Source organism: Bos grunniens, chromosome 12 (assembly GCF_055505025.1).
Source record: "Bos grunniens cultivar Pamir isolate PY7600 chromosome 12, Bosgru_T2T1.0, whole genome shotgun sequence".
Lineage (NCBI taxonomy): Eukaryota > Metazoa > Chordata > Mammalia > Artiodactyla > Bovidae > Bos > Bos grunniens.
This window is the reverse complement of record NC_141176.1, coordinates 60,998,383-61,016,577: the sequence shown is the minus strand read 5'-3', so window position 1 is coordinate 61,016,577 and position 18,195 is coordinate 60,998,383. Positions and strand designations below refer to the sequence as shown.

The following is an 18,195-nucleotide window of genomic DNA, read 5'->3' as shown; positions in this document are numbered from 1 at the left end:
TGCAATATGCTTGTCAGCAGAGAATTCCAAGAGATTTAGGGAGTCTGAAGATGTGTGAATAAAAGATGGAGACTTCTAAAAAATTCATTTAAAAATAGCAATGAGGAACAAGGAGGATTTCCCTCCCCGTTTTACTTTCATAGATAGAAAGTCCCATGGAGAAAAGCATGCTCTGTTTGAACACTCTGCATGAGGACTGTCCTCCAGAAAGAATCAGAATTCAATCACAGAACATGAAGAGACAAGTCTGAGGAATAAACATTTATCCTATAAATGAATGCAAAGCTGCTGTAGTTGCAAAGTATGATCTCAAACACAAACTTTTTTTTTAATCCTTTCCCTGAGCAATTGGTTTTTAATGATTTGAAATGACAAGTTTCTGAGGCTAACATTCCTTACGATCTATGTCCTCTATCCTTGTATTGGTAAACAGAATATTTTAATTATTCTCCCCCCAAAGCCTTTGTGCAAACTGTATCTGTCAACATTTTGGAAGCAATATTGCCTGTGTTCCTCTACTATTTCCTACAAGATATTTATGTCATGTATAAAGAGTAGCAGTTATATCAGTCTCATTATTCAAATAGAATGGTCATAGAATTTAATTAAAATTCTAACACTAACTTGATGTAAAACTGTGGGCAACTCTAAAACTTTTGAGTTAAATGTTCTACAATGTAACTTAGTGATGAGAAAAATAACGCTGACTCTTATACTTCCTTTGTAATAACTACAATACAATAGAAAAGTCAAAAATCTTATTTATATTGTGAGAAAAATATATAAAAAATGGAAAACAATTTCCCCTTATAACAATCTGCTTCACATTCAGTTATCTCAAAAGGACTCAAACTACAAAAATAAGGTTTATAATATAAGCTCTAATGTTCTCTTGGGTAGGAGGCATACATAAAATATATTATATGTTAAAAATATATATGCATATATAAATATATATGTATAAAACATACACATAGAATGTATAGATATATAATTTATATTTTATTTAAATCTCAGTTCAATGGGTTTGTAACAGATGCACTTATAAGTAATCTTATAAGTCTGCCAAGTGACCATTTTTAGGTGAACAGTGATAGGATCAGAGACAAGTTAAAAACTTAAATTCATGGAACATTTTGGAATACTATCCTTCATGTTTGTTTAATTTGAAATTACTTTCTTAAAGTGTAAATTCAGGATGGAAGACAGAAGATGGCTTGTCTCCAATCTTCATGATCTTCATGAGTTATTATAAAACTTTGGAAAAATCAGGGAAAAGGTTAATTTTTTTTACATAGTACTTGAAGAATTTAACTCCCATTTCCAACTTTTTTGTCTATTTTCTAATACATTTTTAACTGAAAAAAATAGGTATTATTACTATCTGATACTAATTTATTTGACTGAAATAGTTCATACAAACTCACTCTACTGAAAAAACAAATAACAAGGGGAAAAAATCAGAATTTAAAACCAAAAGACACATTTTATACTATTTTACTCTTACTTTCACAGATCAGGAAGAATATTACTTCAAAAAAGAGAAAACTGAAACAATTCCTCTCATGTTGGAAATCACATATTTTCTCTATCAACATAATTACTCTCTGGCTTGTAGCTTGTAAGAAAGATGAACTTTTAAACATTCCTAAAATGAAAGCTTGGCTATAAAATTATAAAGCATGTTTGAAGAGCCTTAATCAAGTAATTGTTTAAAGTTTCTAAGGTTATACAAGATTTCTGCTCTGTATAAAATCTGAAAAATGACAAATTAAATGTGGAGCAAAAATTCTAAGGAATGTAACTGACATTTAACAGCCTTGGGTTTTCATTGTCTAGAAAAAAATGATATTAAATTTAATATCAAATGGAATACATAGTCCTTTATAATTAGATGACTTTAATTCAAATACCCAAATAGAACATTTTAAAGTAATAAAACTGTTCTACAGAAATGCAAGATTTTTATTCATCTCAAATTTTCATCTCACAAATTAATGGGACTTCATTTTTTAAAAAAAGGGATATTCTGCATTTTCTTCTATTTATAATGATACATGATTGAAGGAATAAAACTTCATTTTAAATCAACTTTATTATTTTATTTAAAGCTTATTAATTGGATCTACAAAGATACTAGATTAGACAAAACTTTCTATTCTTTGTTCTTCTTCTGTGTTAGCTTCTAATAAGAGAAGTCTCTAAATTCAATTAGTGCCTTCTTGTTACCATGAGTAAGATTTGAACATGTGTAAGAGGACAATGCCCTCGGTTATGCTGAAATAACAAAACGGAATATAAACCTGTGTCCTTGAATCATTTATCACCAACAAACCCAAAGGAGAGCAACTGCTACTGCTTCCATCCTCAGAGATTCATCTTATTAGAGCACGACCTTTAGGAAATTCTGCTCTTTTTTATTAGCTAAAATCCAATTGAGTAGCTTTCTTAACTACGTCTGAAAAATTCCTTCACACTGTCATAGGGCATAACCTAACCATGGAGGCCATACCCTATCATAAATTCAGGTCCTGCCCATACTTGGGGAGTTGACTATATCAGGGCATAGGTATTTGAGGAGCAGGGTGTGGGAGACATAAAACATTAATGAAATGAGCTACAGTTTCTACAGATGCCATACAAAACAATGTACACTGCAAGTTACACTGTATTATTCACTTTCTATCCAATAAATTTACTTTAAAAATGATATAAATGCTTATCATATACCATGAATCACCTAACTTACCAGGATTTTAGCACCTAACAACATAGAAAAGGTCCCTGATCTATTGAAGAGATACCATTTTCACACTAGGAAGTAAACTAGATAAAACAAGTTTTGACATATTTCATGAAGACAATGAGTTAAGAAGAGTTATGAAGCAGTGACTCTAGTTGGGGGTGTTAGAGGAGGTCTCTAAAGAAACACACTTGATACATTAAAAGAGGAAGGAGAAGGACTTCCCTGGAATTCCAGTGGTTAAGTCTTTGCCTTCCAATGCAGGTGGAACAGGTTTAATGCCTGGTCGGGTAATTAAGAACCTACACGGTTCATGGCCAAAAAACCAAAACATAAAACAGAAGTAATATTCTAACAAATAAAATAAAGACTTAAAAAAAATTAAACAAAGAGAAGGGAATTTATTGTGTATATGATAAAAGAGATGAAGAAGGAAAGTAGTATAAGGTAGCAGAGAAATAGGCAAAAACTAGATGATCTTGTAGGCCATGAAAAAATGTTTGCTTTTTATACCTACTGCAAAGGAAAACTATTGGGGGAATTGTGCAAGGAAGGGTTATGATAATGAGAAAATATATATATATATATATATATATATATATGTTTAAAGATAACTTTGGCTGCTGGGAAAATAGTATTTTAAGAACTTAGAAATGGAAACAGGAAGAACAAACGGAAGGATCTATCAAAATTTAGGAGGTTTGAGTTATACTGGTAAATGTTAATATAAGATGGTAGCTGGATTTTGAAAAAAAAAAAAAACAACAACAACAACAAAACAGTAGCTGTATAGCAAACTTTGAACTACACTGAACACAGTAGTTGTTCAGTGTAAAGGTGAAGTGAAGAACAAGTAACTGTATCTGTTGTTCACATAAAGAACTAATTCTATTCAAAAGGCAATTCATTTTGTTAAGTTCACATTTATAATTTCAAGGGCACACTGCTAGAGAAAAGACAATTGATCAACAAGTGAAAATTGAATTTAAAAAACCCAGAGTAAAAGAAAAGCAGCAAAGATTAAGGAGAGGTGGCAAGATTACAGAGAACTATATAAAAATGGTCTTAATGACCTGGATAACCATGATGGTGTGATCACTCACCTAGAGCCAGACATCCTGAAGTGAGAAGCCAAGTGGGCTTAGAAAGCATTACTATGAACAAAGCTAGTGAAGGTGATGGAATTCCAGCTGATCTATTTCAAATCCTTAAAGATGATGCTCTTAAAGAGGTGTACTCAGTATGCCAGCAAATTTGGAAAGTTCAGCAGAAGTCACAGGACTGGAAAAGCCAAGTTTTCATTTCAATCCCAAAGAAAGGAAATGCCAAAGAATGTTCAAACTCCCATACATTTGCACTCATTTCACATGCAGCAAGGTAATGCTCAAAATTCTTCAGCTAGGCTTCAATAGTAAGTGAACAGAGAACTTCCAAATGTATACGTTGGACTCAAACAAGGCAGAGGATTGGCTAGCAAAGGCAGAAAAGGCTATCAAATTGCCAGCCTCCATTTGATCATAGAAAAAGCAAGAGAATTATTAAAAAAAAAAAAAGTAAAGCTACTTCATTGACTACACTAAAGCCTTTGGCAGTGTGGATCCCAATGAACTGAAAATTCTTAAAGGGATGGGAATACCAGATGACCTTACCTGCCTCTTGATAAATCTGTATGCAGGTCAAGAAGCAACAGTTAGAACTGTATATGGAACAATGAACTAGTTCAAAACTGGAAAAGGAGTCCATCAGGGCTGTACACTGTCACTCTGCTTATTTAACTTATATGCAATGTACATCATTAGAAATGCCAGGCTGCATGAATCAGAAGCTGGAATCAAGATTGCCAGAAGAAATATCAATAACCTCAGATATCAACAAACATCCATAGAGTCAAAGTTATTTTTTTTTCAGCATTCATGTATGAATATGAGAGTTAGACCAAAGAAGTCTGAGTGCTGAAGAAGCGATGTTTTGAATCGTGGTACTGGAGAAGACTCTTGAGAGACCCTTGGACAGCAAGGAGATTAAACTAGTCAATTCAAAATAAAATCGACCCTGAATATTCACTGGAAGGACTGATGCTGAAACTTCAAAACTTTGGCTACCTGATGGGAAGAGCTGACTCATTGGAAAAGACCCTGATTCTGGGAAAGATTGAAGGCAGGAGAAGAAGGGGGTGTCAGAGGATGAGATGGTTGGATGGCATCATTGACTCAATGGACATGAGTTTGAGCAAACTCCAGGAGATTCTGAAGGACAGGGAAGCCTAGCATACTGCATCCATGGGGTCACAAAGATTCAAATGCTATTTACCAACTGAACAACAACAACTGAAAATTTACTTTTCAAATGTTTAGTAATAAAAATATATAACATTGTCAGAGATTACATATAAAACTAAGGAAACATGATAACAATTTTTCCTAAAAATTTAATATAAAATGGTCACAATTACCTCAAGAACCATTATAAAGAAATGCTACATAGTACAACTACTGCTCTTGCACCAAACTTGAATGGCTGTTTGATTGTTCCAGTCTGTGTCTTTAAGAGATTTACATGTCAGGGTCTGAAGCTGAGACCTGACTCCTGACAATTTACCAGAGAGTACCTGCTGCCCTTTAGAGAGGGAAGAGAATTAACATGTTTCTAAAATGACCAGGTGAACATCTCAACAGGATCAGGCAACTTCTGATAAAACTTAAATTGATAAAATATTTAAAAAGCTAAACTGATAAACTATTTAATTCCTTTAGAAAAATTATCTGTATGTCTTATTTTCATTTAGTAATTTTGCAGGTAAATATCAAGTATTAATCTCTGCCAAATCTTTACAGATTAGAAAGCATAAATTGTCAATTAATTAGAACACTTGTATATTAGAAACCACTATTCCCATCTCCTCCTCTATAGTAAGTTTCTAAAGGCTTAGAATAAATCATACTCATCTGTACTTCTCAGGTGCTAGAATACTGCAGTTATGGTGAAGAATTTCAGTAATGTCTGATAACAAATGGAAGTGGAGAAGAGAAGGAAGAGATGGTGGGAAGAAAAAGGAAGCAAATAACTAACGCATATCGCTTCTACTAAAGTTGTCTCTTTCCACACATTATGAGTATATCATGCATAGGTAATGGATACCAGTCTCTAGTACCATCATCGATGTGGGAGAGTGAACATACTCTGGCCAGAGACAGAGGGTACAGCGAAGTAGTAGAAAGGCCAGTCCAGTAATCCTATAAGATACCACGGGGACTACGAATGCTACTATATACACGTAGAAATGATTTATTTTGGAATCAATGCCTCTAAACTTCTACCACAAAACACACAGGCACATATATTTAAACAAACACACTACACACATACACACATGCACAATGGTTTTGTTCTACTATTTAGAACAAATTCTTTTAGAATTTAGTAGGGTCATTACACTATTTGGGGAAAAATAATTTATGATCAAGTCTTCCTTCATCATGTAGTCCAAACATAAGCCTCATATCTGATGGTTATCATTTTCTTGTGTCATGAGTAAGTCATTTAACCATCATGAGTTCCAACTTCCTCATGTGTACTAAGTGAACACCATATTTGTGAACTTGTGTAGTTTAAATCCTTGTCCTTTTCTCATCTGCTGCTATTCTCATCTTGAACCAATCTGTCTGAATATGCTGTCTCCAGATGCTGATAGTCTTTGCTAGCCTCATGCTTTGGGAATATTGAAGTAGAAAAATCTAAGCTTTTATCTGCAGGGATGTACTTAAATACATAAAAGATGATTGAGGAATCATTTAGGCTAATATCTAAGGCAACTATTTTATGGGTAAATCAAAGAAAATAAGATTATACATTTCTCTAATACTACACTTTTAAATGTTATTATTAAATTAACTTAGCTTCCAAACAAGGCATGTATACAAAGTGTACTCAAGCACTGAAGCAAATTTTCATAATTTCTGAAAATGAAATCAGATCTACTCTTAAGGGAGGTTTGCTGTTTAAGCCATATTCTTCTGTTATTAAATTATTTAGAGAAGGACTAGTAATTTATTTGAAAATTTAGTTTTTACATATTAGAAGAAATTACATTTGCTATATTACCATTTTACTGAATGATAACCAACTTAGCAAATTCAAAAGTTGATTCACTGTGAAGGACTTTGTTTATGATTATCTTACATTTTATTTGCAAAACAGGAATAAGAGAACTGCAAATTCTAAATATGTGCCTTACATTTCATCCTTTAGTTTGGATGGGATTTTAAAGTTTTTTTGTAAAACAGAAATAATACGTCCAAAGTGTTATCAATATTAACAATTATTCTGTCTATTCTGCCCCAGGTTGTGGTTTAAGCAAAAAGGATACAATAGAAAATACACACACACACACACACACACACACACACCCCTTGCCGCCAATTCTAGCTTGCAGGGAGACCCTGTAGCCACAGGTATGCATACCAATGACCAGGGGCATGCTCAGTTGCTTGTGGCACCACATTCTACCTCCCTGTCTCCTTTCCAGACCTCCACCACCTGCAGCAAGCCCCTCCAGCTGCATCTGCTCACCCCTGGTCTGATTCCCAGCACCAGCCTGCACTGTCCTGAGCATATGGAGAGATGCAGCAGCCACTAAAGTACATCAGGGTCCCCACAACCGCAAGTGAGCCTGCAGCTGGCCCCAGCCCTTGCCCCTAGCTGGGAGCTCAGCTGTAGTTGAATCCAATGGCACAAACCCAGGGACTAGAGAAAGGAGTGAATGCGGGCTCCCAAGCAGTTGTGGAGGCTGTCAACATGCACTCAAACAACTATAGGATCTTTGTGATCACACATGTGGAGGAGAGGCCAGTGAGGTCAGGGCAGCAGGGAGCAAGTGAGCAACAGGAAGGGCTGATGTCAAGGGTCTGCCAGGCAGGGAGGGTTGACTGCAGGCTAGCATCCTGCATGCATCCAGCCACTGAGGCCTGGGCTGCTGCCATGTGGATCCTAGGCCTACTGAGGGCAGAGAGAGCAAAGCAGGACTGGGGACTCAGGTGGTGGGCATCTGCCAACACAAATACCCGTGGGGTGAAAGCTGACGGAATCTGCAAGAGTGGGAGGCAGCTATCCTGGACCTGGTTTCACAGTGGCAATAGCTCTGGGGGTCCTCTGCAGAGCTGGACACTGGAAACCCCAGTTCCTCCTGGGTGGCTGCTGCACTTCCTCCTTTTCCTAGCTTCCTCTGCTTGTCTCAGCTTCGCTGGTGGCTGGGTGGGGTTAGACCAAAGCAGGTCCTTTGAGTGGTGCCTTGGAGAAGCTGGTCTCTCATCTCATCCTCACTTTTTCAGCAAAGGAATCTCTTGTAGTTGGTGAGCTTTCTTTCAGCACTGAGCTCTGCCAGCCTGGGAGCAAGAGAATGCAGGAAACATGAGGTTGTGATTCCTCCATTATTTCTGTGACTTTTCTTGGTGTTTTCTCATTCCACTGGCTTGCTGAAGTCAATTACGTGGGCTCTCCCAAGCATTTTTTGTTCATGAATAGTTGCTTAGTGATTGGTATCCATGAAGGGCTGAGGCTGGGGGTTTCTTTCTTTACCATCTTGGTGACATCACTCCTTAATTGACCTTGGTTTTTTAATCTCTTTGACATAAAATATATTTAATAAACACAGACCTAATAATTTTGCTGCCATGGATAATAATTAAAAGGATATAATAAAACCCAAATGTATTATCGTGTTTTTATTGTATGATAGATATGGCCCTTAAATATGTACAATCATTATGTTTATCTAATTTTACAAATAGAAATAATATTCTCAAGCATTGTCCCTCAATATTTATCTGAGTTACCTAGGTTTAACTATTACAATAATAACCTGCTCTTTGTCTAGGTGTTTTACAAAAGTCTAAGAGATTACCAAATTTGCTTAGTTTTAGTAGTTTATCTTTGACAAACACAAACTGTTCCCAAATATTTCATTTATAAGTTTATTTTGAAAAGCCCCAATACTGCTGATACTTACATAACTCCTCTTTGTTTCATTCTTGCAAAACCCAGAAGGCACTAGAGAATGACTGCAATGAATCACAACATGAATATTTCAGTACTTTGAGAACTTTTTCTCAGCATGCTGTAGAATGTAAAACCAAGTGCTGTTTACACCACGTCAAGGAAAAAAAAAATAGTGAATATAGGATTTTCCAAAGTAAAGCCAGACGATTCCAAATCTTTTCTTAATGAAGAGTTACTATGAGAATATAATGGGGTTAAGGAAGATGATCAAAATGGATCTAACATTTTTTTATAAACAAAGGAAAATCTGGGGGTCATTTAGCAGCTTTAGGAAAGGGAATATCATGACCCCAACTGAAGTGTTAGGGGAGTACTGGGCCATACATTTTTCAGTTAGTCTCACACATGCACATTTCATACCTATTATGTTTGTTAAATAGATTCTATTAACAGACTTGATATTTAATGGGTATTTAAATACCTGTCTAATATAAATACCCATCTAATATAACTACTCACTAGAAAAGGCAGAGGAACCAGAGATCAAGTTGCCAACATCCGCTGGATCATGGAAAAAGCAAGAGAGTTCCAGAAAAACATCTATTTCTGCTTTATTGACTATACCAAAGCCTTTGACTGTGTGGATCACAATCAACTGTGGAAAATTCTGAAGGACATGGGAATACTAGACCACCTGACCTGCCTCTTGAGAAATTTGTATGCAGGTCAGGAAGCAACAGTTAGAACTGGACATGGAACAACAGACTTGTTCCAAATAGGAAAAGGAGTACGTCAAGGCTGTATACTGTCACCCTGTTTATTTAACTTATATGCAGAGTACATCATGAGAAACGCTGGACTGGAAGAAGCACAAGCTGGAATCAAGATTGCCGGGAGAAATATCAATAACCTCAGATATGCAGATGAAACCACCCTTATGGAAGAAAGTGAAGAGGAAATCAAAAGCCTCTCGATGAAAGTGAAAGTGGAGAGTGAAAAAGTGGGCTTAAAGCTCAACATTCAGAAAACGAAGATCATGGCATCCGGTTCTATCATTTCATAGGAAATAGATGGGGAAACAGTGGAAACAGTGTCAGACTTTATTTTTCTGGGCTCCACAATCACTGCAGATGGTGATTGCAGCCATGAAATTAAAAGACACTCAACTCCTTGGAAGGAAAGTTATGACCAACCTCGATAGCATATTCAAAAGCAGAGACATTACTTTGCCTACAAAGGTTCATCTAGTCAAGGCTATGGTTTTTCCTGTGGTCATGTATGGATGTGAGAGTTGGACTGTGAAGAAGGCTGAGCGCTGAAGAATTGATGCTTTTGAACTGTGGTGTTGGAGAAGACTCTTGAGCATCCCTTGGACTGCAAGGAGATCCAACCAGTCCATCCTGAAGGAGATCAGCCCTGGGATTTCTTTGGAAGGAAGGATGCTAAAGCTGAAACTCCAGTACTTTGGCCACCTCATGCGAAGAGTTGACTCACTGGAAAAGACTGATGCTGGGAGGGATTGGGGGCAAGAGGAGAAGGGGACGACAGAGGATGAGATGGCTGGATGGCATCACTGACTCGATGGATGTGAGTCTGAGTGAACTTCGGGAGTTCGTGATGGACAGGGAGGCCTGGCGTGCTGCGATTCATGGGGTCGCAAAGAGTCGGACATGACTGAGTGACTGATCTGATCTGAACATCCTTTTCCTTAAAATTGAAATGACAAAAAATAAATGATAGGCAGAATTCCAAAGAATAGCAAGGAGAGATAAGAAAACCTTTCTCAGTGATTAATGGAAAGAAATAGAGGAAAACAACAGAATGGGAAAGACTAGAGATCTTTTCAAGAAAATTAGAGATATCAAGGGAATATTTCATGCAAAGATGGGCTCAATAAAGGACAGAAATGGTATGCACCTAACAGAAGAAGAAGATATTAAGAACAGGTGGCAAGAATAAACATAACTGTACAAAAAAGATCTTCATGACCCATATAATCATGATGGTGTGATCACTCACCTAGAGCCAGACATCCTGGAATGTGAAGTCAAATGGGCCTTAGGAAACATCACTACAAACAAAGCTAGTGGAGGTGATGGAATTCCAGTTGAGCTATTCCAAATCCTGAAAGATGATGCTGTGAAAGTGCTGGACTCAATATGCCAGCAAATTTGGAAAACTCAGCAGTGGCCACAGGACTGGAAAAGGGCAGTTTTTACTCCAATCCAAAAGAAAGGCAATGCCAAAAAAATGGTCAAACTACTGCACAATTGCACTCATCTCACATGCTAGTAAAGTAATGCTCAGAATTCTCCTAGCCAGGCTTTAGCAATACATGAACCCTGAATTTTCAGATGTTCAAGCTGGTTTTAGAAAAGGCAGAGGAACCAGAGATCAAATTGCCAACATCCGCTGGATCATCGAAAAAGCAAGGAGTTCCAGAAAAACATCTATTTCTGCTTTACTGACTATGCCAAAGCCTTTGACTGTGTCACAATAAACTGTGGAAAATTCTGAAAGAGATGGGAATACCAGACCACCTGACCTGCCTATTGAGAAACCTGTATGCAGGTCAGGAAGCAATAGTTAGAACTGGACATGGAACAACACACTGGTTCCAAAGGAAATGGAGTTATGTCAAAGCTATATACTGTCACCCTGCTTATTTAACTTATATGCAGAGTACATCATGAGAAATGCTGGACTGGAAGAAGCACAAGCTGGAATCAAGATTGCTGGGAGAAATATCAATAACCTCAGATATGCAGATGACACCACCCTTATGGCAGAAAGCAAAGAACAACTAAAGAGCCTCTTGATGTAAGTGAAGGAGAGTGAAAAGTTTGGCTTAAAGCTCAACATTCAGAAAACTAAGATCAGGGCATCCAGTCCCATCACTTCATGGCAAATAGATGTGGAAATAGTGGAAACAGTGTCAGACTTTACTTTTTGGGGCTCCAAAATCACTGCAGATGGTGATTTTAGCCATGAAATTAAAAGATACTTACTCCTTGGAAGGAAATTTATGACCAATGTAGACAACATATTAAAAAGCAGAGACATTACTTTGTCAACAAAGGTCCATCTAGTCTAGGCTATGGTTTTTCCAGGAGTCATGTATGGATGTGAGTGTTGGACTCTGAAGAAAGCTGAGCACCGAAGAATTAATGCTTTTGAACTGTGCTGTTCGAGAAGACTCATGAAAGTCCCATGGACTGCAAGGAGATCCTACCAGTCCATCCTAAAGGAGATCAGTCCTGGGTGTTCATTGAAAGGACTGATGCTGAGGCTGAAATTCCAATACTTTGGCCAGCTGATGCGAAGGGCTGACTCATTTGAAAAGACCCTGATGCTGGGGAAGATTGAGGGCAGGAGGAGGAGGGGACAACAGGGGATGAGATGGTTGGATGGTATCACTGACTCAATGGACATGGGTTTGGGTGGACTACAGGAGTTGGTGATGGACAGGAAGGATTGGCGTGCCTCGGTCCATGGGGTGGCAAAGAGTCAGACACGACTGGGCGACTGAAGTGAACTGAAGTATGATTTTTGAGAACCATGAGAGCTCACTTGTCCTTTTCCTGTTTTTTTTTTTTTTTCTCTTCCTGATTGGAAACCAAGCAAGAAATAGACTGTATTAAAATCATGGGTAACTCTATTACAGCTTAAAATGAGATTGATAAAAAATTAGTAATTCCTTACCAAGAACACCTAAAGAAAATAGAATATCACTTGAGAAAGGTATTCTCTAGAGTACAGTCACAAGTTAAATCTAATAATCATATGTAAGAGCAAGGAAGATACTAAATATATATTAAACACCAAAAATAACAGAACAAAGATCACAAAAGGAAATGCCTAGATTGCAGTAATGATTCCACATTTATCTAAAATAACATGGAATTTCCTTTTCTGAAGATATTCAGAGTAGGTTATATACCAGTCCTAAAATGGTGGAAAGTGGCTACGCATAAAGATCGTTTCTTAGCCAGAGTGCTTCAAATCATCTGTGGCTAAATAAATGGACAGTCTTACTAATAAATTATTTAAGTTATCAACAACAACAAAAGTGTGTATGTGTGTGGGAAAAAGACCCGTTCCTTCTGTGGTCTAGACTGTGGCAACACACTGCAATTTTCACATTGAAGCCAGAGCCACATAGATATCCTAGCTTCACTGAAATCATCAGAGAACAAATATGCAAAAAAATAAGAGAAATACTTAGAGAAAGTGATCCACATTCAATAAGAGATTAGAGACCTATGGTTCTTCTCATCACTGGAAGAGCGCTGAGAAGAGGAAAATCTACCAAACAGGGAGACGATAAAAATGCTGAGTGAAACCCCTCTTACACAAATCCTTCAAAAACATGTTTCTGGGCAGAGAAAGCATAGTCAAGACTGAAGAGAAAGAAAAACTGCACCTTGAACGGAAAGCTGACAGTAGGGTATAGAGCATAAGGAGATTTCTAGAGCACAAAATGGAGACTCAGCAATAGAGACAAAAAGATCTACTGAATCTCATCTTACCTCATATTTCCCAGAGAAGGGAATATTCTGATATCACTGTTAAAAGTATTTGAACCTATTTGTAAACCAAATCAAATTAAACATTAACAAACATCCCAATCCTGTCCAACTAATGATCAGATTGATTCAGTTCTCCACTAAAGTAATCTGGCTCAAGAAAGGGCATGTCATTTTAAAAGGTTAACAATATTACCCGAGTACCACAATACACAGGAATAAGTAAGAACATATACACATGGTCATAAGAAAAGCTGTCAGTAGAAACAGAAACAGAGATTTCCTTGATACTGATGTTCTCAGAAGGTGACTTTAAAGTAATTATAAATAAAAATACCAAAATACATACTAAAAATTGTGAAAAATGTATATTATGATACAGGGAAGTTATCAGAGACAAATAAACTAATACAAAGAATGGAAAAAATGTTAAATATATCATGAATAAAGAATTCACCAATGAATTTTTAAAAATGTACTGAAAGGTGGAAAATTGAAATTGAATTAATAATTTTCAAAAATCTGTTACAAAAATGTTTTTAAAAAATGGCTAAAAAACAAAATTGGAGATCTGTGATGGAATGTAATATAGCTTAATATAAAACTCGGTTGCCAAACAGGAAAAGAGCAATAAAATGGGGCAGAAGAAATAAAGACATAACAATTGAGAGCCTTCAAAAACTGACAAAAGACATCTACAAGTTTGTTGAAGCTGAGGAAACTCAAACAGGATAAATACAAACACTGCCCTGGTGATGGTTCATTTTATGTGTCAACTTGAGTAGGTGAAGATAGTAAAACATTATTTCTGAGTGTGTCTTTGAGAGTGTTCCCAAAAGAGATCAGCATTTGAACCAACAGACTGATGAAAGGAAACTATTTTCCAAAACAGGTGAGCTTCGTCCAATACACTGAGAATCAGAGAACAAAAAGAAAGAGGAAGCGTGAATTTGCTCTCTGCTTGAACTGGGACACCCACCTTTTCCTGCCTGTGGACATCAAGATTCTGGTGCCCTGGTTCTGGTGCCTTAGGATCCAGAAAGGTACTGAAACCACTGGCTCTTCTGGGTCTCAGTGCTTTAGATTTGGACAAGAAATACACTATACACTGTTGATTTCTGGGGGTTTCCAGCTTGCAGTTAGAAAATCATAATACTTCCCAGTTTCCATAATCTTAAATGCAAATAATTCATAATAAATCTCTTTATGTATTTGTATCTTTATATATCTGTCTATATATATATATATATATATAACCTATATGTCTATATCTATCTTTATCTCCAACTGTTTCTCTTCAACTGGACATTCTAATATACCCAGTAATAGTGGTACCTGCAGATGTATACTGTTGCCAAAAATCATTGAACTGATCAATTCAGATATTTGCACTTTATTTCATGTAAATGATACACCTTATTAAGCGGATGATAAACATGAAAGGTAAAATAACATATAAACTCAGTATTATATACTCCAATTTGCTGTCTTGTTTAGCTGTTCAGTCGTGTCCGAATCTTTATGACCCCATGGACTGCAGCACACCAGGCTTCCATGTCCTTTACCATCTCCCTTGTTCAAACTCATGTCCATTGATTCAGTGATGCCATCAAACTATCCTGCCCTCTTTTGTCCATTTCTCCTTCTGCCTTTAATCTTTCCAGCATTAGGGTATTTTCTAATGAGTCAGATCTTTGCACTAGATGGCCAAAGTATTGGAGCTTCAGCTTCAGTATCAGTCCTTCCAATGAATATTTAGGATTAATTTTATATAGGATGGATTGGTTTGATCTCATCACAGGCCAAGAGACTCTTAAGAGTCTTCTCCAACACCAAAGTTCAAAAGAATCAATTATTTAACACAGCCTTCTTTATGGTCCAACTCTCACATCCATACATGACTACTGCAAAAACCGTAGGTTTGACTATACGGGTTTTTGTCAGCAAAGTGATTCTCTGGTTTTTAATATGCTGTCCAGTGTTGTCATAGCTTTTCTTCTAAAGAGCAAGCATCTTTTAATTTCATGGCTGCAGTCACCATCTGCAGTGATTTTGGAGTCCAAGAAAATAAAGTCTCTCACTGTTTCCATTGTTTCCCCATCTATTTGCCATGAAGTGATGGGACTGGATGCCATGATCTTCATTTTTTGAATGCTGAGTTTTAAGCCAGCTTTTTCAATCTCCCCTTTCACTTTCATCAAAAGGCTCTTTAGTTCCTGTTTCTTTATGCCGTAAGTGTGGTATCATCTGCATATCTGAGGTTATTGATGTTTCTCCCACTATCTTTATTCTAGCTTGTGCTTCATTCAGCCTGGCATTTTGCATGATGTACTCTGCATATAAGTTAAATAAGCAAGGTGACAATATACAGCCTTGAGGTACTCCCTTCTCAATTTGGAACCAGTGCATTGTTCCATGTCTGGTTCTAACTGTTGTTTCTACACCTGCACATAGATTTCTCCGGAGGCAGATAATGTGGTCTGGTATTCCCATCACTTGAAGAATTTTCCAGTTTGTTGTGATCCACACAGTCAAAGGCTTTGGCACAGTCAGTGAAGCAGAAGATGCTTTTCTGGAATTCTCCTGCTTTTTCTATGATCCAATGGATGTTGGCAATTTGATCTCTGATTCCTCTGCCTTTTCTAAATTCAGCTTCAACATCTGGAATTTATCGGTTCACTTACTATTGAATCCTAGCTTGGAAAATTTGAGCAATACTTTGCTAGCCTGTGTCATGAGTGCAATTGTGCGTTAGTTTGAACATTCTTTGGCATTGCCTTTCTTTGGGATTGGAATGAAAACTGACCATACTTCCCTTACCATTATGTAATTTCTTAATTCTTAGAAGATAGTTAAGTTCTTCAGAAAAATGACACAGAAAACTTAAATGACACTGAAGGAAAGCAGAGACATTATTTTGCCAACAAAGTTCCATCTAGTAAAAGGTATATTTTCCAAGAGTCATGTGTGGATGTGAGAGTTGAACTATAAAGAGAGCTGAGCGCCAAAGAACTGATGCTTTTGAACTGTGGTGTTGGAGAAGACTCTTGAGAGTCCCTTAGACTGAAAGGAGATCCAACCAGTCCATCCTAAAGAAGATCAGTCCTGAGTGTTCATTGGGAGGACTGATGTTGAAGCAGAAACTCCAATACTTTGGCCACCTGATGTGAAGAACTGACTCATCTGAAAAGACCCTGATGCTGGGAAAGATTGAAGGCAGGAAGAGAAGGGTACAACAGATGAGATGGTTGGATGGCATCACCAAATCAATGCACATGAGCTTGCGTAAACTCTGGGAGCTGGTGATGAACAGGGAGGCCTGGTGTGCTGCAGTCCATGGGGTCACAAAGAGTCAGACACGACTGAGTGACTGAACTGAAGAAAAGGAACTTTAGAAGAAAATGTATAACACAATAGTCAGTGAGATGTGGAACACTCTGATGGGAGCAACTGGCACTTTGGAGTCAATGACAGGCAATACAGCATTTATAAATACATCCTCTAAGGGTGAAGCAGAGGGAAATGTGAATGAGAGAGACACAGCCAATCTATTATTTCTATTTTTTCACAGACATGCTCTGCTAATACACTGAGATATCTGCCCAGCTGAGTCTTCAATGAATTAATACAAAGATTTGTTTGTTTTGTTGGTTGCGTTTTCCTGAATACTAGTATATATCTATCTTCAGAATAAGCAAACATGCACCAGTTTGGTGCATCTGGTTTTCCTGTATGTTTAGATTTGAAGGTCCTGCATGTAGAGTGGTTGCACTATTATAAACTTGATCTTATTTTCCAAACAACACTGTTGAATAAGGTATTTATGAATAGCATAATTTATGTTCTTCCAAAATAAGAATTCAGACAGGTGTTTTTGGAATGCACAATCAATGTACTATACACTTCAAAGTACACGAGTTTATACGTTTTTTGCTAATATACAAAGTGGATATTTTTCTTTTACTTTAATGGAGGCTCAAAAAATCTACAAAGTAGATATTTTTATTGTATTTTCATGAAAGCTATTCACATATCATCATTGCACTATGAAATCAGATTAAAACAAGAACTTCATTTGATGATTATTTTATCCTAGCCTAATCACAAGTGACAAACAGATGCCAAAAGCAGAAGGAATGGCTTGAGCAAAAACTATTGAGATATATCGCTCTACACTGTCCTCCATAATAGCAAGTTTTAGATTATTTTGATTTTGAACAAACATAACTTGACAATTTTGAATAAATGTAACTTACTTGAAAGGCATGGGAGTCTTTCCTGTACCTTTCAAACCAGATCACAATATACCAGTTTTAAGACCATTTTAGATAGCCACAGCCTGAACTGGAAAATACATGTCACGTCAGATCTGTGTATTGAAAAATACAATTTCATGTTGTATTTTTTCCTCCTTTTTGAAAAATCTTTCTATGAGAAATTATAAGAATATTATAAAATTACTAGAGATTAGATGTGACTATTATTATTTATATTTTTTATAAAATTACTAGAGGTAAGATGTGACTGCTAAGTTGCTTCAGTCGTGTCCGACTCTGTGTGATCCCATAGAAGGTAGCCCACCAAGCTCTTCCATCCCTGGGATTCTCCAGGCAAGAATACTGCAGTGGGTTGCCATTTCCTTCTCCAATGCATGCATGCATGCTAAGTCGCTCCAGTCATGTCTGACTCTGCTGCTCCTGCTAAGTTGCTTCAGTCATGTCTGACTCTGCTGCTCCTGCTAAGTCGCTTCAGTCATGTCTTGACTCTGTGCGACCCCAGAGACGGCAGCCCACCAGGCTCCCATCCCTGGGATTCTCCAGGCAAGAACACTGGTGTGCGTTACCATTTCCTTCTCCAATGCATGAAAGTGAAAAGTGAAAGTGAAGTCGCTCAGTCATGTCCGACCCTCAGCAACCCCATGGACTGCAGCCC

At 37.1% G+C, this 18,195-nt stretch overlaps 1 protein-coding gene across 9 annotated transcripts in view; it reads right to left on the bottom strand.

Annotated features, from left to right (window-relative positions):
• Positions 1 to 18,195, bottom strand: part of LOC147361817 (uncharacterized) — a 108,957-nt gene that overhangs the window by 12,807 nt on the left and 77,955 nt on the right. For 4 of the 9 annotated variants that reach the window (XR_015137674.1, XR_015137673.1, XM_086328612.1 and 1 more), the window contains 2 exons: positions 8,748 to 8,799; positions 6,903 to 8,124 (listed from right to left, as the gene is read on the bottom strand). The exons of the other annotated variants lie outside the window; for them this stretch is intronic. The gene's annotated coding sequence lies outside the window, so the exon portion shown is untranslated. Of the gene's footprint in view, positions 1 to 6,902; positions 8,125 to 8,747; positions 8,800 to 18,195 lie in introns of those variants that run through there. 9 annotated transcript variants of the gene reach the window in all.